Source organism: Lepidochelys kempii, chromosome 3, assembly GCF_965140285.1.
Source record: "Lepidochelys kempii isolate rLepKem1 chromosome 3, rLepKem1.hap1, whole genome shotgun sequence".
In the NCBI taxonomy this organism is placed as follows: Eukaryota; Metazoa; Chordata; order Testudines; family Cheloniidae; genus Lepidochelys; species Lepidochelys kempii.
In genome coordinates this window covers 96,507,171-96,528,330 of record NC_136382.1, presented here as the reverse complement: position 1 = coordinate 96,528,330, position 21,160 = coordinate 96,507,171, and positions in this window count along the sequence as shown.

The window sequence follows — 21,160 nt, the reverse complement described above, 5'->3', positions numbered from 1 at the left end:
CCAGTTAGAAAACTGAGGAGAAGAAAGGTTTGAATGAATTGTACATAAAATTGATTAGTGAGCATGGAAACAGTATCCTGTGCTGCTTTTGCTAAATAAGTTTAGAAATAAGGATCCAGAATTTATTTTGTGAATCAAGCTCCAGGAGACTAAATAATAAAAACATACTAAAAATATGAAGTAAGGTGACTGACTGTACTGTGTCTTTTAGGAATTAAAGGGGCATTTAGCAGTGATGTAGGTTTTAAAGTGGTAATTTACAGGGCTGGTAGTAAGAATGTGTAAGATTCATATGGCAAATAGCAACATCACAGAACTTCACACACACTCTGCATTCTAATTTACCTACTAGATTGCTTGGATTGAAGAAGAACATTTAGCTTTCTTCTGTAAATTCACTTTCAGCATTTTTAAAATGGAATACTTAAACTACAGCAAGGCAATTGCTGTTTATTTTTATACAAACTGCACTAGTCAAGCAACACCTGGATCTCCTCTTTACTTGCATTTCTGCCTGAAATTAGAAATTGTGTTCCTGGTTTTCTGTTTTTTATAACATTTTCAATTTTTCTGATGTGCACTGCAAAGCTTTAAAAAAAACGTACATTGTTTAAAATGCCATTTCACGCACATTAAATATGGAGTCTAGCACATTTTAATAGAAAGTATAAATAATCAATTTCTCCTTTACTTACTGTAGTACATCTGCTAAGAACTGAATTCGGGATTCTGTATTTGCCGTGCAGTAGCTGATGATACAGCAACCTTGGTTCATGTTGTATATGTGGCCAGGAAACTGCATATTACTCCATACATCTAGGAGCTCTGCCTGTGTACAGGGACAGTAGCCATTTTGTTTTTGAGTCACTGCAACCTGGACAAAAGAGACACACATACTGGGCTCTGATGTACAGACTATACTGTAGTCCTTTACCATTGTTCTTTTAAAAAAATGTAAAATAAAAGTAATTTGGGCTGACAGTAAACAGTTGCACTTTGTGTACAGGAAAACATAACCATGTTGTCATTGCTGCTGATGTTATCAGATGCTATAGAGAACGCTCAGCACACTGAACTCAGAAACTAGTAGGTAAATGAAGGAGCAACTCATTTTCAAAGAGAGTTTCAGAATAAAAATTGGCAGATTTTAAGTCTGCACATGTAGGGCCTAATTCTGAGCAGTGATAAGCACCTCCTGAAAAGGACTTACCACCTCCTCAGTACCACTCAGGATCAGGCCCCTCACATGGTGAAATCCTCATCTCCTATGTGAAGTCTGTGCAAATAACTTTGGTTGGGTAATCCATAAATGGTTGATGGAGGACACATTTCTCTCCCTGTGGGCTGGTGCCCCAGTGCATCAACAGCCCCCTTTGGTCAGACAGGATGTTGCACAGAGTCTGCTCAGATTGGTGGGGCAGTGAGTCCACCCTTCTTGTCTAAGTCTCTATAGTCCTATTCTGGAACCAAGGACATTAATTTCTGTCCCACTGGGGTGTATCGGCTTCACCTTATGTTTAGCAGGGGATTGTCTGGTCCTTGTCCTCAAGGGCCCTGGAACCCCCCTTGGTACTTAAGTCTCTGTTAAGGGGTAGGAAGGGAAGGCTCACACACTCCATTCCACTGGGTTTCAGCTTAGGGCCCTTAACCCAGGACATCAGAATCAGTCCTCCACAATTCTCCTGCTGTACCCTGAGCTGCTTCCTACCTCCCTTGGTTCTGTAGGTTCTGCAGCCTGTGGCTCTCGTTGTCCCTTGGGTTGTTGTCACTCTGAGACAGCTTCTTGCCAGCTAGCTGGCAGTACCTTCTTTCTCTGGCCTGCTTGCTCCTCTGGCAGCGGCCCCGCCCCTCTGTTTCTCAGTTGCTCTGAGGCTGCCAATCAGTGCTGGCATTAACTCCTTGGCTGCTGGGCCTGCATGGGTTCCACAACGCTCCCCAAACTGTAGCGCACCCTGCAGTAACTTCATGGGCCTTACTGCAGCTCTTGAGGCCAAGGCCCACTATGCTCCCCCTATACTAACTTTAAGTCAATGGAAACATATAATTCATGGAGTCAGTGGACCTTGCCCTCTTCCTCCACCAGCCTGGCCACAGGAGGGGGGCAAGGAGACGAGGGTGTAGATTCCCTCAGATCAGCATCTTGCTGCACAGTGGAATTGCTGTGGTTCTGCTGTGTTTTGGGCCTTGTGTCCACAGAAGCAGGGTATGATTTGCCCATAAGTCCTTGCCCAGGCAAAACTCCCAATGCCTGCTATAAGAGTTTTCCCTGAGTAAGGACATTAGGACTAGGTCCACATTCAGGGGGAGTGGGAGAGTAATCATGTAACAGCCCTCAGAGATCCTCAGCTTAACACAACTCCCACAGTTCCACTGCACAGTGGGTGCATAGCTGTGGGATGGGAATTTCTCACCCCATAGGCAAAATCCTGACTCCACTGAAGTGAATGGAAGCTTTGTCATTGACTTCAACAGGGCCAAGATTTCACCCCATGTGCATGGTGGAGCTGGTCTATGTGCTAGTTCTAAATAGTCTACCATAGCGGTAGGGAGTTGTGGGAGCAACCAGGCCATGTGGTGCGAGGTGTATTACTTGGTCTGCAATTACATGGATCCAGGGACCACAGACTCTCAGATAGAGGCTATACAAGGTTTGTTGTCCCTTTTCCAGCCAGGGCTTACAGTAGTGGCCATGGAGTTGCCCTCTGTCCTGTACTCTTTCCACAACTTTGGCGGTAGATTCACTCTCCATCACCCTTGCATGTGGTCTGTTTACTCTGACTTTGCGTAGGGTACAGTTGGGGTGTAGCATGCAAATGTATACCTTTGATGAATAGGGATCTATAATAATTAGAACAATTTCTTCTCCCAAAAGCAGAGCAATTTTCTATGCAGAATAATGTTGTGTAAATATCGTACTTAATTGGCAATCCTGCACTGAACCTCTCTAATCAGCCATTTATGATTAAAATACTTTCACTGCACCACAAAAGGGTTTAACTAAGTTTTGTTTTCAATTTTTTAAATGTAAATAACAGCTGATGTTTGTGTTTGTTTTAGTGAGTGTCTTTGACCTACAGCCGGGCTTTTAGCACTCCAAAACACACACAATTAAAACCAAATTTAATTAGAATACTGTAGGTTATTCCTAAACTCAGAAGAATGGTACATTTACACAAAATACCTCATGTGAAATGTGTGATGCTTTGTTGTATTTAACACTCATAGTTTGGAGTAGTTCATACATCCATTTCTCCCCCCAATCCCAGGGAGAAAATAATGGAAGCAGAGAGACAGTTTACAAATTGGTACATGAAACCATAGAGGGAATTCATTACTGAACTGTTTTCCTGCTATTGTAGTTCTAAATTTTAGAGTAATAAAGAGTACTGGATTGGCTTCTCTTTCCTCCTTTCTTTTAATTCATTTAATTTATTTTCATGTTTTTCACTCTCTTCCCCGCACGTCCAATTGTTCTTTCCTTTTTGTAATGCTCTTGTTAAGCACTTCCAATCTGGCTGTAATCTGTTGCTGCAGCATTTGTAGAGCTGAAAAGAAAGCATTACTGAGTTGTCAGCATTTTTTCAACTTCATTAAAAATGACAACCTAGTAATCAGCTGTACAGACTGTATTACAGCAGTTAAAGGGGAAATCTGAGTTATTTTCTTGCCATTACATCTCTAACAGCAACCAGTGAATTTCAAAGATGAGTTTGCCAGCTAATGTTTTCAAAGCAATTTACTAGAAATCATGACAGGACTTGGAATCTGGTTTCACAGGCCTACTCTCCGGTAGAGAATTGAACCACTGTTATTTGAACTGGTGGAGGAGCCTGCGTAAGTGCCACGTGTCTATTGTAGCCATTCTGTTTTGGAGTGTGGGTCAGCTGTAGTGTTGAAGAACTGTATGTTTAAAATGGCCTGGTGTAGGAAATTGAAATTTGGTAGGGACAAAGTCCTCCTCGAGAAGAAGTGCCTTTGTGTGTTCTGGTGAAATTTGGTTTTGATTTCACTAATGTATAGCCCTTTGGAAATCTTCTTGTCCACAAGAATAGTACATTTTTGTTTTCGCTAGCATGGAGAATGAATTTCATCAACACAGAGCATGTTTAAACCTTGAAAACCCAAGCAAAGGCACAATCCTTGCCCCAAAGAGTACATGCTCTATATTTAACATGACTCAGCAAGGAAGGGCCATAAACAGTGAAGTGGAGGGAGGAAAAGGAGAGGAAATACCCAAGTGACAATAACATTTGTAGCCAATTATATTATCTTAGCATCCATTTATTGTGTGCTGTGTGATGTTAGGATTATAGAAGTATAAGATTGATCAGTAGTCAGAAGCAATAACTATACATTAGGTATCTAAGAAAGTAGGGCTGAAACGCAAAGCCTACAGGCTGAGGCCTGTAAGAAGTCAGCTTAGCCATACTAGGCCATAGACTTAAGAAATGCTTGACATAGGTGACCAAAGAATGACCTGATGCCACAAAAATACGGAAAAAGCTGCGCCAATGGGTAGTATTGCAAAAAATTAGCCGCAAGATTAATTTTTGAGTACAAGATACCCGGTAGTCACATTTTTCTAACACATGCCCTAACCGTAGGGTGCACTATGTGCATAAATGCTAATGAGCACAAAAGGAACTATAAATAACCTATGAGCAATGGGGTACCCCAATATTTTTGGGGGACACAATACAGATAAGTAGAGCCCTCCTAAATTCATGAACATGGAAAATGCATCATGGACCCTGAAATCTGGTCTCCCCCCATGAAAGCTGGTATGCTTTTATCCTATACTATACAGATTTCACGGGGGAGACCAGCGTTTCTCAAATACGGGGTCCTGACCCAAAAGGGAATTGCGGGGGGGGTCACAAGGTTATTTTAGGGGGGAGTCACAGTATTGTCACCTTTACTTTTATGCTGCCTTCAGAGCTGGGTGGTGGGAGAGCGGCGGCTGTTGGCCAGGTGCCCAGTTCTGAAGGCAGCACCCTGCCAGCAGCAGCACAGAAGTAGGGGGCAATACCATACCATGCCACCTTACTTCTTGCTGCTGCCTTCAGAACTGGGCAGCCAGAGAGTGGCGGCTGCTGACTGGGGGCCCAGCTCAGCAGGCAGCAGCACAGAAGGAAGGGTGGCAACACCAAACCATGCGATCCTTACTTCTGTGCTGCTGCTGGCGGCGGCTCTGCCTTCAGAGCTGGGCTCCCGGCCAGCAGCCGCCACTTTCCAGCTGCCCAGCTCTGAAGGCAGCACCACCATCAGCAGCTGAGCAGAAATAAGGGTAACAGTACCACAACTTCCTCTACAATAATCGTGCGACCCCCCCCAACTTCTTTTTCAGTCAGGACCCTTATAATTACAATATTGTGAAATTTCAGATTTAAATAGCTGAAATCATGAAATTTATGATCCTATGGCTGTGAAATCAACCAAAATGGACCATGAATTTGGTAGGGCCCTACAAATAAGGAAAAAGAGGGTGGACACCTTCATGCACATGCACAGAGTATTAGGTGTAGTCAGAATCACAAGATAAAAGAGGGCTCCCAGATTGGGTAAAATGAGTTCCCTATGGGAAAACTCCAGCAGGAACCATCCCTCTATTGATGATCCATTGGCAAGGTATCCATCAAACCCTCAGAATAGCGTTAAGGATGTGAGTATCGGGGCATGCACGGTGGGGGGTAAGCAGGGGCCTGGTCTCTCCAGTAATCATCGTTACCACCACGCCCAGCTTCCACCCTGGCTTTCTGCCCTGGGATTCCCTCCCCCAAGCCGATCCTTCCTGCTCTCTGCCGGGGTAGGAGTCTGGCTTAGTGTGGCTGAAGGGATGTGCCTGGGAAAGGCACTGCAGCTAGCGCTCCCACTGAGCACCACTAGATGGCACCCAGAGCAGGAAAGCTGGACTGGCAGAGGGGCTGCGGGGAAGCTGGCTGAATCCCTTCCCTTCCTCGCCCGCAGCCCCAGTAAGTGTTTGGAGCCCACCTGGGGTGCGCAGAAGGGAGCTCGTGACAATGGAGGGTGGAGGCAGTGGCGAACTGGGGCGCTGTGGGGAGTACGGGGAGGCAATGAGGGCCTTGTGGGTGGGGGAGGCAGCAGGGCCTAGGGGCAGTGGATGGGGGAGCAATGTTTAAACTGCTCCTCCAAAAGTAGTCACATTTAAATCCCTGCACATGACCTTGTGTGAGTATAAGTATATTTGTAATGTGTGCATAGGTTTTTATAGGATTTTTGTATGCATGGATAATCATAACCTTAATTCTGACTTTAATAAAGCTTGTAAAACAGAGTAGACTGTGTACTTGTGTATGTGTGGACACTATTCTTGGTCTTTATGCATTCCTAGAAATTCTACATCTGAAGCAGGTAGCAGAGGTTCCTTTCAACCTCTGTAAAGCTTGAAATTGTAGCCGCCTGAGCCAAATCCATGCTGGTGTAATTCAACATTCCTAAATTCTCTTTAAATAAAATAAAAGGCTACACATGATAGAATTGTACAATCGGAGAAATGTAGGTCTGGAAGGGACTTTTAGAAGTCATTAAGCCCCTGCCCCCTGTGCTGTGGCAGGGCCATGTAAACCTAGACCAGGTGTTTGCCCAACCTGGTTTTGAGAACCTCCAGTGACAGGGATTCCAAAACCTCGCTTGGAAGCCTGTTCCAGAGTTCAGCTACCCTTATAGTTTTTCCTAATATCTAACCTAAATCTCCCTTGCTACAGATTAAGCTCATTATTTCCTGTTCTGCCTTCAGTGGACACAGAGAACAACTGATCACCATCTTCTTTATAGCAGCCCTTAACATATTGGAAGACTGTTATCAGGTCCCGCCTCAGTCTTCTTCTCCTCTCAACACTAAACATGCCAGTTTTTCTAATCTTTCCTCATAGGTCAGGTTTGCTAAACCTTTTATTATTTTTGTTGCTCTCCTCTGGACTCTCGCCAATTTATCCACATCTTTCCTAAAGTGTGGTGCCCAGAAATGCACACAGTACTTGATCAGAGGCCTCACCGGTGCCAAGCAGAGTGGGCCAATTATCTCCCATGTCTTACATGCGACATTCCTCTTCATACAACCCAGAATAATATTATCCTTTTTTTGAAACTGTATCACATTATTGGCTTATAATCTTTTTGTGATCCACTGTAACGCCTAGATTTTTTTTGGGGGGGGGGTACTACTGTCTAGCCAGTTATTCCTCATTTTGTATTTGTGCATTTGATTTTTTCCTTCCTAAGTGTACTACTTTGCACTTGTCTTTAGTGAATTTAATCTAATTGATTTCAGACCAGTTCTCCAATTTGTCAAGGTCATTTTGATTACTAATCCTGCCCTCCAAAGTGCTTGCAAGCCCTCCCAACCTGATACCATCTGCAAATTTTATAAGTATACTTTCTACTCTGTTATCTGAGTCATTAATGAAAATATGGAATAGTACCAGACCCAGTACCTGACACCCTGTGGAACTCCACTAGATACATCCTCCCAGTTTCACAGCAAACCATTGATAAGTACACTTTGAGTACAGTCTTTCAACCAGTTGTGTGCCCACCTCATAGTAATTTCATCTAGCCCACATTTCCCAAGTTTTCTTATGAGACTGTCATGTGGGTCTGTATCAAAAGCCTTGCTAAAATCAAGATATATCATGTATAATGCTTCCCCTTCCCCCCTCCCCCTGTCCTCTAGACCAGATAACCTGTCAAAAAGGAAATTAGGTTGATTTGACATGATTTGTTCTTGACAATGCACTATGACAATGGCTATTTTGTATAACCCTATTATCCTCTAGGTGCTGATTCTTTTATCATTTGTTTCAGTATCTGTTCGCCCTTCTCCAGTCCTCTGGGACTTCACTTATCCTCCATGAGTTCTCAAAGATAATCACTAACATTCCCAAGATTGCTTCAGCTAGTTCCTTAACTACCCTAGGATGACTTTCATCAGGACCTACTGACTTGAATACATCTAACTTACCTAAATATTCTTTAACCTGTTCTTTCCCTATTTTGACTTGTGTTCCTTCCTGCTTTTTGTTAACATTAATTGTGCTGAATATCTGCTCACCGTTGACCTTTTTAGTGAAAACAAAGCAAAATAGGCATTAAATACCTCTGCTTTCTTGATGTCATCAATTATTAGCTCCCCTTCCCCGCTAAGTAGAGGATCTACACTTTCCTTTATCTTTCTCTAGCTCCTAATGTATTTAAAGAATCTTTTTTCTTATTGCCTTTTATGTTTCTTGCTGTGTGTAACTCATTTTGTGCCTGAGCCTTTCTGAATTTGTCTGTGCATGCTTGTGCTATTCTTTTGTACACCTCCTTAGCAGTTTCTTCATGTTACCACTTTTTGTAGGATCTCCTTTTGATTTTCTGGTCATAAATGAGCTCTGGATGGAGCCATATTGGCCTCTTACTATTCTTTCTATCTTTTCTTCACATCAGAATAGTTTGTAATTGTGCCTTTAATATTGTCTCCTTGAGAAGCTTCCAGCTTTCCTAAACTCCTTAATTCCTTAGTTTTTCTTCCCATGAGACCTTACCTACCAGTTCTCTGCATGTTAAAAAGTCTACTTTTTTGATGTCCATTGACCTTATTCTGCTGCTCTCACTCCTTCCTTTCCCTAGACTCATGAAATTTATCACTTCATGATCACTCTCACCAGACTTGCCTTCCACCTTCAGATGCAAAACCAATTCCACCCTATTGGTCAAAATCAAGCCTAAAATGGCTAACCCCCCCCGCTTACTTCCTCCACTGTCTGAAACAAAAAGTTGTCCCCAATACCTTCCTAGAACTTACTGGACATTTTGTGTTTTTGCGTATTTCTTATCCAACAGATGTCTGTGGAGTTAAAGTCTCCCATTACTATCAGGTCTTGTGTTTTGGCTGTTTCTGCTATTTGTTCTAGAAATGCCACCTCATTCAGCTTGTATTGACTACGATTCTTTCTCTGCCTTCTTCATTTTCTTCTTCACTTTCCCACATATCTCTGCCCTATGTGCGGGAGTTTAAATTGTGGCCCAATTGTTGCAAGATTATGAAGAGTTGTTGAAAGTTGGAAGCACATTAGTGAGATTCCACAGTTAAGCTGGGTCAGAAAAAATCCCTTATCCCAAATCTCTGGGTGGGCATCATTGTGTATCTTGGAAAATCAGCTACTGCACCAATGGTTAATTTGCATTGGCTGGTGAATATTTAAATAGATTTTTGAGCTGGTAGATTGGGTAGATTGGTCTTCTTACCACATGCACAACGTGCCTTAGGTGGCATGTGAACAGGATTCATCGCTGAATTTGGTCTGCTGGTTGGCTCATTAGCTTCCTTGGCTCAGGCCAGGTACTGACAGGGAGCGTGAGCTCTTGGTTGCCCTTGGTGGATTGGCAACGCTCAGTTAAATACTCTGGGCCTGATTCTCATTTATACTAGGGTCCCTTGACTCTCCTCTAGCAGTGTAAAAGAGCCTTAAAGTGGGCATAAATAAATTATCAGACACTTGAACGTCTCTTTAAACTGCCAGAACGGTACAAAGAGGCCATAGTATAAATGAGAATCAAGCCCTGTTTATCTCATATAGAGCAGGCATATTTCTATGAAACATAAATGGGCTATGTTCCCAGTCCTCCAGTCTGTACACAGGCATGACACCTAGGGGAAGACATGGCCCTCTCTAAGTAATAACAGTTTTTCCAGTAGAAAGATTCCCATTCCATATCTCATATCCAAAGCATATGAAACAAGTGGGTGTATTGGGTTCCCGTGGAGTGTAACTTTGACAATTATAACACACTCCCTGCTGTATTTTAGGGGTTTGTTCTACACTTAATTCCTCAAGCGAAGCAGACTGAGTGGCAGTTTCTGCGCCCATTGTCCAAACTTCTGGCATGCTAAATATGTCAAAAAACTGTCAGCAGTTGCACTGTTAATCTGATATCAGTGTGCTTGTTTCGAGAGAGCTGTTAGCCCATGTCATGTTTCCCATCTGGGCTCTCAGGTGTTTCCAAACTACTTTCATACATTCTGATACAACATTTATGATTTTGTAAGCCTGCAATAGATTTTAGAAAGCTGGGAAGGGAAATCTGTTGGCAGATTTCTGTTAGTGTTTCTCCAAATTTCATAATATCTATAAGAATTGCAAGTGAATTCAGCAAATTGACAGGATCTTCGATATAATTAGTAACAAGAACGATTCAACTCAGGAGGGGATTGGGGTGGACGCTCCTGCAGAAGAATAGAAGGAGGTGTGAGGGGAGGAACTGGGAATCTGAGAGGAGGGGGCAGCCTGTTGCATGCTGGGAAGGAGGGTCCTGGGAGGTCCTGGCCCATTACAGCCCCTTTGGGATTTGCTCCCTGGCCCAATCCTGGGCCCCATGGCAGCCGCTTCAGCCCCTCTGGATCCCTCTCTCCCTTTGAACACCCCCCCAAACACCCGAGGGCATACACAAGTTCAAGTGGACGCAGCGCTCCCACAATATTTCCATTATGGGGGCACTAGCCCCTCCCTGGCTTTCCTGGTTTTGCCACCTCATTCATTTTCCCCTTTGATATATAGGAGAAGTTTGCAGGTGGCTATCAAAGTCTTTTAAAGGCAGAGCTGTTAAATGACACTTGAGAGAGCTATTTAAAAAATGCATTTATCTGCCACTTAATAGTCATTAGGGCAAAAAGCCTCTCACCCTTGTTAAGGACAGATGACTTTAATACGCTTGAAATGCTAAAGCTTGCCAGGATTAATTAATTTATGTATATTGACTTGTACAATGTACCTGTCCTGAGGGTCTAGGAACAAAAGGTAAAAATTTCAAAGGCATCTAAGAGCATGTCTACCCTGCAATGAAAGATCAGCAGCACAGGTACGGCTGGCCTGGGTCAGCTGACTCAGGCTCACACGGCTCAGGCTGTGGGGCTATAAAATTGCAGTGTAGATGTTCAGGCTCGGGCTGGAGCCAGGGCTCTGATACCCCTATAAGATGGGAGGGTCTCAGAGCCCAGGTACCAGCTGGAGCCGGAAAGTCTACACTGCTATTTTTAGCCCTGCAGGCCTGAGTCAGCTGACCCAGGCTCTGAGACTTGGTGTTGCAGGTTTTTCATTGAAGCGTAGACATACCCAAAGTGACTTAGGAGGCTGTAGTGGTCCCTTGCTCTTAAGCGGGGAGGGAGGCCACTCCGCCTCGCTGTATCAGGCAACAGCATTCGGGCTCGGGTCTTGCTGGCGGGGCCGAGTCGTAAGCAGTCTATAGTTCTGTGGGCGCCTCGAGAGGCAAACAAGCAGTAATAGTCCAAGGTGCTCACCCTCCCTCAGGCCGGCGGAGCACTGAGCAGTCTTTAGCCCACAGCCCCTGGGCTGGGCTGGCAGTAATTAACAATGTAAGGCTCTGGCCCTGTGGGTGGGACAGAGCAGGGAGCACTTTAGCCGAAGCCTTTGGGCTGAGGCAGCCAGCAAACACTCAGTCTGGTGCTCTAGCCCTGTGGGCAGAGCAGAGCAGAGCTGGTCTTTAGTCCACTGGCTTCTGGCTGGGGCTGACAACAAGTAAGCATCTAGCACGCCCCGACCCTCAGACAGGGCGGAGCAACAAAAGGTCTGATGTCTCAATTCGAGCAGACCACAGGCAAAGGCAAGCCCCTTGGCCTACAGTGGGGAGGCTGCGGTGGCAGGGGTCAGGGAGATGCAGGCCCACCCAACTGCACCATGTCCCAGCTCAGGGCCCAGGGAGGGTCCAACCGAAACATGCTGACCTGTGCTCTGACAACAAAACCGGACTACAGTCTGGTTTTCCTGAGCTACTTCCTACCACAGTCTGGGCGGGGCAGTGTGGAGTCCACAGGTCCTCTGGCTCCTCTGGGTACACAGCGGCAGGCAGTCCCGGCAACTCCTCTCCAGGGTTACTCTCTTCCAGGGGCAGGGCGCTGCACAGCGCAGGTTCAGCTCCAGAGTTCTGCAGCAGAATGGAGACGTTTGTCTCCTTCCCTGGCCTTTATTCAGGTTCCCATTTTTGGTCAGTAGATTCATGCACTGATGCCATGCAGTGTGTAAGATTATGCCATGGGCACTGTAAACTGACTTCCCAATGTCTCTGATGCATTGCGAAGTTTATTTTTTCAAATAAATTAATCTTGTTTTAAAAGCTGCATTGATTGTATTATAAATAACAATATATGGGCCAACAGCCATTACTAAGGCTGTAAGTCTGTCTTGGGGTTCTGATAACTTGAGTCCTACTTAGCTTTGCTCTTGCAGTTTATTGTACTATCAGAACTGCTCAATTGAATTACAGCCTTGTAATGGCTGTCTGCCCATGCACTATCCTATATTTCAGTTATCTAATCATGTTCCTCCACTCAAATGAGGAGTAATAAAAACACTAAGTAATTATGCAGGTGACTAGAGATATGTTCAAATACCTATGGGAGGTTAGAATAAATTCATGAGTCCAGATCATCATTAAATGTCCCCTACCTAAAGATTTTTTTTTAAAGAGCTCCAGCCAATGCTTTCCTAATGTCAAAAGTTTGGAGCATGGGCCATGCTCCTTGAAACTTCGTACACTTGGAATACTCGCTCCTCAGCAGCTGTATGGTGGGGTCGTTCCATTGAGCTCCACATTGGTCTTATCACATGTAGGATACTAGAATGTTACCTATGTAATCAAGGACATGGCAACCCTGGTTAGTTTCAAACAGCATAGAACATGCTTTTAAAGATTCCAGTTTAATTTATTTAAAAACCCACCAGGGATGAGATTGTCATATAGCAAAAGTCGCACATGGCCTGGCATGGATGACAAGTTTAGAAACATGGCTGTGTCCCTGACTCACTGGATGAGTTGGCATGAAAGAAACAGACCTGGATTGTTGTGGGAAAGTAAATGGTTGCTCTCTTCTCAAGCTCCATCTGTCACAGAGCTTTGGTGTACCATTAGTGTCTGTTCTAATCGAGACCATTCAGACACTTTCTATCTATCTGTCTAGGTTTTTATGGGGCACCCATCAAGAAAGGATCTGATTACCCGCCTTCCTCCCCGAAGCACAACACTCACCCAGATGGAGAAATGAGCTTTAAAGGGAAGTTATATCGTGAGATCTCATCTAGACCGCCCTGTGTGAAGATTGTTTTACATTACAAGATTGTGCAATTAGCAGAGAGACATTTGTACACAGGAATAGCTCCAGTTTAATTGGTGCTTTTGGTAAATATAGGACACTGTTGGGCCACCCTTTGCTGTGGCACCTCATGTTGCCATCTAGGTTTAAACATTTCCCTGCTTGTAAAGCAGTTTGCTCACTAGAAGACTTAGCAAGTCTTTAGCGCTTTAGTTAATTCAGCAGGAAGACAGAACAATACAAAATAGTTAGATTGGTAGTGTAAGACTAAAATTAATATTTAACATTTATTTTAAAAAGGCAAATGTCGAGGAGGTTGTTCAAAGGATTCAACCTATTATATCATCCATCAAATAACCATGCAACCTTCATTCAAATGCTTCTTAAAACTCACTTTTTCTGCAGTTTTCACTGCCAATCCACCACTGAGAGATTTTAGTCATATGAAATGAAATACACAAAGGAATGGGATGGTATAAATGTTTTATTGGCATGAGTCTGGCAATGAGCAAGTTCAGCAAGTCAGTCCAAATGACTGTTAATAAAATATAACACAATTCCATATCTTCTGTATATGCCAAACAGTCCCTCCGCCCCCCCACCATAATATATTTCAGAAATGTTAGAGTTTAAAAAAAAATTGGGGCTAATTTTTGTATTCCTGTATTTGTAAAACAAGGTTTTCAGGTTACCAAGGCTGAAGTCCTGACCCTGTTGGAATCAGTGGCAAAACTCCAATTGATTTCAGTGGAGTCAGGATATCAGTACCTGAGTCCAAGCATGAAGGACTCAGAAAAGAGCAAAATGACAATACATTTTAGAAATCTTGAAATATTAGCCAAAATAGCTTTTCTTTACACAATAACATTGTGATGACAAGGTTCAATTCTCAGACTCATCCAGGAAGAAAGAGGTATGTTTGCTATTGAGAATTCAGGAATATTCCCTTTCCATGGGGATACAGCTGTTTCCAGCAATATAGGTTGTGAAATACCAGACTATAAACCTATCATTGCTGTACGAGCTATTATTGTCTATCCTGAACTTCAGGCCAGTATGTGGTTAGTAAGAATTTCCAAATTTGAAGGAAAAAGCAAACATTTTAAGGGAGGTTGATTTAAAAACAAACAAACCCCAAACCAGCCACTGTTTGAATCTACTCAAAGGTTTGCAGCGTTAGAAGTAATTCCAAGAGAGAGAAATTTGTGGTCAGAGAGCAAGTCAGGCACTCAGAGATGCATGGTAAAGGAAATATGTCACATGACTCTGCAAATTATCACAGAATCATAGAAATGTATGGCTGGATGGGACCTCAAGAGGTCATAGAATCATAGAATCATAGAATATCAGGGTTGGAAGGGACCCCAGAAGGTCATCTAGTCCAACCCCCTGCTCAAAGCAGGACCAATTCCCAGTTAAATCATCTCAGCCAGGGCTTTGTCAAGCCTGACCTTAAAAACCTCTAAGGAAGGAGATTCTACCACCTCCCTAGGTAACGCATTCCAGTGTTTCACCACCCTCTTAGTGAAAAAGTTTTTCCTAATATCCAATCTAAACCTTCCCCACTGCAACTTGAGACCATTACTCCTCGTTCTGTCATCTGCTACCATTGAGAACAGTCTAGAGCCATCCTCTTTGGAACCCCCTTTCAGGTAGTTGAAAGCAGCTATCAAATCCCCCGTCATTCTTCTCTTCTGCAGGCTAAACAATCCCAGCTCCCTCAGCCTCTCCTCATAACTCATGTGTTCCAGTCCCCTAATCATTTTTGTTGCCCTTCGCTGGACTCTCTCCAATTTATCCACATCCTTCTTGAAGTGTGGGGCCCAAAACTGGACACAGTACTCCAGATGAGGCCTCACCAATGTTGAATAGAGGGGAACGATCACGTCCCTTGATCTGCTCGCTATGCCCCTACTTATACATCCCAAAATGCCATTGGCCTTCTTGGCAACAAGGGCACACTGCTGACTCATATCCAGCTTCTCGTCCACTGTCACCCCTAGGTCCTTTTCCGCAGAACTGCTGCCTAGCCATTCGGTCCCTAGTCTGTAGCTGTGCATTGGGTTCTTCCGTCCTAAGTGCAGGACCCTGCACTTATCCTTATTGAACCTCATCAGATTTCTGTTGGCCCAATCCTCCAATTTGTCTAGGTCTTTCTGTATCCTATCCCTCCCCTCCAGCGTATCTACCACTCCTCCCAGTTTAGTATCATCCGCAAATTTGCTGAGAGTGCAATCCACACCATCCTCCAGATCATTTATGAAGATATTGAACAAAACCGGCCCCAGGACCGACCCTTGGGGTACTCCACTTGATACCGGCTGGTCACCTAGTCCAGTCTTCCATATTGAGGCACGACCAATTAAATCTAGACCATCCTTGATAGTTGTTTGTCTAACCTGTTCTTAAAAACCTCCAGTGAGGGGGATTCTACAATCACCGTTGGAAGCCTATTCAAGTGCTCAATTATCCTTACAGTTAGAAAATTATTCCTAATATCAAATCTACATCTCCCTTACTGCAGGTTAAGCTGATTACTCATTGTCCTTACATTCAGTGGACATGGAGAACAATTGATCATCAACCTCTTTATAAAAGCCCTTAACATACTTGAAGACTGTTACCAGGTCTTTGTTTGTTTCTTTGTTTAGTCTTTGTTTCTCAAGACTAAACATACCTATTTTTTTAACCTTTCCACACCGGTCAAGTTTTCTAAACTTTTTTTTATCATTTTTGTTGCTCTCCTGTGGAAAAATTGGAGAGAATCCAGATCTTTCTTAAAAGTATGGCACCCGAAGGTGGACACAGTACTCCAGCTGAGGCCTCATCAATACCAAACAGAGCAGAACAATTACTGTCCATGTCTTACATATGACACTCCTGTTAATGCATCCCAGAATGATATTAGCCTTTTTTGCAACTGCATCACATTGTTAACTCATATTCAGTTTGAGATTCACTATAACTCCCAGATCCTTTTCAAGTGGTACTACCATCTAGCCAGTTATTTCCCATTTTGTTGTTGTGCATTTGATTTTTCCTTCCTAAGTATATTACTTTACACTTATCTTTAGTGAATTTAATCTTGTTTATTTCAGATCAGTGCTCCAATTTATCAAATCCTTTTGAATACTAATCCTGTTCTCCAAATAGCTTGCAATCCCTCCTAGCTTGGAGTTATCCACAAATTTTATGAGCGTAATTTCCACTCCATTATTCAGGTCATTAATGAAAATATTGAATATTACTGGTCCTGGGGATAGACCACTTTGGGACCCCACTAGATACACCCCCCCAGTCTGACAGTGAACCATTACTCTTTGAATACAGTTTTTCAACCAGTTGTGCCTCCACTTTATAGTAATTTCATCTAGACCACATTTCCCTAGTTTGCTTATGATATGCCCATTAATATGATATGCTTATATCATGTGGCACAGTGTAAAAAGCCTTACCAAAATCAACATATATCATGTCTCCTGCATTTCCCACATCGACTAGGCAGGTAACCCTGTCAAAGAAGGAAATTAGATTGGTTTGACATGATTTATTCTTCACAAACTCATGTTGGTTATTACTTATTACCCTATTATCCTCTAAGTGATTGTTTAATAATTTGCTCCGGTATCTTTCCAGGTATTAAAGTTAGGGTGACTGGTCTATAATTCCATGTGTCCGCTTTGTTCCCCTTTTTAAAGATAGGCAGTATGATTTTTCTTCTCCAGCATCCTAGGACCTCACCTGTCCTCCATGATGCTCTTCCTGTTTTTATCAGGTGGATCCCATCTCTTCCTAGCAGTCCTCCTTCACAGAACAACATCCCGTGGATGAGGAAGCCAAAGCCCTCCTGTCAACATGACTTGCGCAGCCATGCTAGGATGACCAGATGTCCTGATATTAGGGGCTTTGTCTTATATACGCAACTATAACCCCCCTGTAAAAAAAGTGTCCCAATTTTTCATGCTTGCTGTCTGGTCACCCTAAGCCAGGCACTCATCTCCAGGATGTGTGTATCCCTTCCGGGGCCCTTACCCTCATCCGAGAGGATAGAGAATAACACAACCTGCATCCCTGACTCCACCCTGGTTCCCAGAGCCCAAATGCTGATTTGCTCAGGGTCATCCTGGCAGTATCACTAGTGCCAACATGGATGAAGAGCATGAGATAGTGGTCAGAGGGCTGAATGATCCTCAGCAACCTTTCCATAATGTCTTGGATTCAGGCTCCAAGCAAGCAGCACCCTACTGGGATATCAGGTCAGGTTGGCAGATGGATGTCTTCATCCCCCTCAGTAGGATGTCCCTGATCACTAGCACCCTCAGCTTCCTTTGGTGTGGTGGCTGTGAGGCTCCCAGCCTTCAGGGTAGGTGGCTTCTCCTAATCAGCCATCGAGGTCTGCTTTTTTCCTCTTGTTGCCAGTACAGCATGCTGGTTCTTGACCTTGGTGGATAGGGGACCAGATGGTGGGTGGAGAACTGTCTACTGCTCGAGGCCAGCAGCCAGTGTCCTCTTCACTGAGCAGCTGGTTCTCCTTCCTCCTCCAGTCCCACTTAGAGTCTCTATTTGGGTAGCATCCTCCATGCCAGCCATCTCCATGTGCATCCTGTTAATGAAGTCCTCATGCTCCTGGATGCTACACAGATGAGCCACTTCTTCCTGCAGTTCTCTTACTTGCTTCCCGAGGGACTCCATCAGAGGACACGTCTCACACCGAGTTGTTCCATCTGCCTGGCTTTCATCAGTGGTGACATGCAGGTCATGTCCCCAACAAGTCAAGACCAGGCCTGGGTGGAAGCCTCCAGGGTCAGGATATCTGTCTGTCCAGGGCCCCCACAAGAGCTAGGGGTGATGTTGGCAACACACCATTTTCCTTTCATTGTGGGTTCTTCCTTGCAGAGTACCTGCAGATTGAAGAAAAAATACCACCCTTCTTTCCTCTGCTGGCAAACCTGGCTAATGCCCTTAGTGTCCCAGCTGCCTTCATAGCACACGTTACCACCACATATAATGTATGTGTGTATAAATGTAACTAGGGTGGAGTTTTCAAAAACACTCCAGGGTAGCTCCTCAGAGAGTATAACTTTTCATGGCTCCGTTGAAGTCTATGGCCTAACTGTAACCCAATGGACCTACTTCAATGGAGCAAAGATTGGCCAATGTGAGTACTTTTTATAATCTCACCCATATCTCAGATACATGTATACTAGACACAGTTAAAACATTCATTCTGGTTTTAGAGACATTGCCAGTTCTCATGATATTCCCTATATTTTAGTTCAGAGATACTATTAGAACCAGCTACACCTCTAAAACTGGAATGAGCTTTTAAAGTGTGTCCACTGTATGTTTGTTTACACACACACACACCCCAACTATTCCTTTTTTGTGTTTTTTCTCTCATTTTACAGTATATGCCTTGTTACTGCAGGGATCATTTCCTTATATTTAACCCTTGAAATACCACAAACATCTAAACACCAGTATCTTTTTCCAGTGCCAAGGTTGGGTAGGGATGAGTATGCACTCCTATGGCAGTATTTAAAATAGTAATAATAGTTGCGTGAGTATTTTGATCCAATCCCCCCCCCCACCAATCTAGCAAAGTGCTTAAATATGCATTTAACTTTAAGCACATGAATAGTCCCATTGGCTTCAACAGGACTATTCACATGCTTAAAATTAAGCACACACTTAAGTGCTTTCCTGGGTCGGGGTCTAAATCTATTGCAAATGAATTAGACAGTAAAAGCAAAGATTAAATAAAAAATAAACTCTCATTTTGACAATACTTGCTTAGTGTTTCTCACTGTTGGAGAATAAACAAAGCTTGCAATAAACAAAGCGGTCAGTGCAAAGCTTTCAATTTGTGAGGGGGTCGGGGGGGAGAAGAGAGATTTACTTGTGCAGCTTCCCACACATCATGATGAGAATATGCAGCAAAAGTTGATGTATGAAACAGGAAAAATAATGAAGAAAAATGAGAGCATGCATACCCTCCAGAAAAGAGAAACAGAGTATGGCTTTGGTAAATAACTCCCTGCAGAACTCTTAGAAATGATTTACTGATTAATTGAATCAATCCATCATCCTTTTTGTGACAGCATCAATTTGCAGTCTTTTATTGTTGTTGTTCTTTCATAGCTGCTGCTTTAAACTCATATCAAGGTAAAAGGTTGCGTAGGATGTTAATATATATAAACATGTATTGTATAGGAATCTGTTAGCTTACTGAGATGTCATTAGCTGAAACTTTTGTTTTCTGTTCCTTCCAAGATGGGATTAAAGAATTGTGGGGCCCTGTGCACTATGGAAATTGGGGGCTCCCGCCTTCCTTAAACGAGACAGAGCATGTGATAGTGTATAAATATGAGAACATCTTCATTTATTAATTATTATTATTAGATTGGAGACGGCTTTTAAATATATTAAATATTATGAAATATATTAATATTATTTGAGCTAAACTATTTAAACACATGGCAATTTGATTTGAAAAACAAAAACAAATACCCACTCGCTCTCTCTTCTTTTGCTCTGTGAAGCATATGCGAAGTAGGCTAATCACTTGAGTGTATTTATGAAATGAGACTTAGAACTGAACTCAGCACTTCCCAGCTGGTTCCCTAGCTATAGGTGAAAAGGTTCCCGATGAAAGTGGAATTTGCTGGAGACCATACAAACCAGAAAAGAGCAAGTACATCAGTGTATTGGATACTGGAGCCTTCTGAACCAGAAAGGCGTTGCCTATTGAAAAACAGGCAGAGAAGGGGTCCCAGCACTTCTGGTGCAAATACATGCAGTTGCATGAATATCGATAATCACATGTAAATATGCTGAATTGCACATGAATACTTGTATACTCATGAATAAAAGTGCCTTCTTACACATTTATACAAACATAAACCAGTCACTTGAAAGTTTGAGCAAGTGAGCGAGAGAGCAAGCGAGCGAAAAGAGGCATATATGTTAGATTGAAACTCAAGTCTGACTCAGTGAACTTGTTCACAAACACATTTTCCCAGAATCATTCCTCTTGTGACCGTTGATAATTATGAGCTCTTTGTAGTCACTGAACTATAGCTTTTAGCAAATATTACACATCTGAAAATCATTTCTACAAGGATTAGCTTAAGAGAAAAAGAAAGTCCTTGAATATTGTAGTGACTACAGTGTTGTCAACTTACAATTTTATTGTGTGTCTCATGATATTTGTTTTTTTTTAAGGGGTTTCATTGATTTCTGTCTTCAATTGCTTGAAGTTTTGCCCTTATCCCAAATGACTGTCTCCTCCCCCGCCTTCCCCACCATTAATGTCAATGGGACGGAAGCCACAGACTTCCCTCAGCAAGATGGACACTGCTCTCATTGTTTCCCAAGCTAGGCTTCCCTAGAGGAAGATAGTGCCCCATTAGGCAACCTGTTAGGGCCAAACAGGGGACAGGTGAATGTGGAAGTGCAGGGAATGAGGCTGTGGAGAAAGCAGGCTGAGCTGTTTAATATGCAAAAAAAAGGTGGCATGTTTGGTAGGGCCTGATCCAAAGTCAACTTATGTCAGTGGAAAGACTCTATGACTTTAGTTAGCTTTGGACCAGGTCCATAAAGATGGACTTAATTGATTTAGGAGCCAGATGCCAGATAAAGGGCCTGCTAAAGAAAGAGTGTATATTAAAAAATCACACTTCTGGGTTTCTGGAAAGGCAATTCGTGGCAAGAGATGTGTAAGGAGCATATGTACTATGCTACCAGGAGCTCATCCTTTTGTGTAATATCTTTGTTTTTTTCCCCACAGTTTGCAGAAAAATATTTTGTTTGTACATAACTTAGGGCTTGTCTTCACTACCGGGCAGATCGACGCTGCTGCAATCGATGACAGCAGAGCGCTCTCCGGTTGACTCTGGTACTCCAGCTCCTTGAGAAGAGTAAGGGAAGTTGACCAGAGAGCGTCTCCTGTCAACGCAGCGCAGTGAAGACACTGCAGTAAGTGGACCTAAGTTACGTGGACTCCAGCTACGTTATTCATTGAATTAGCCATGTGGCTAATTGTTATCCAAT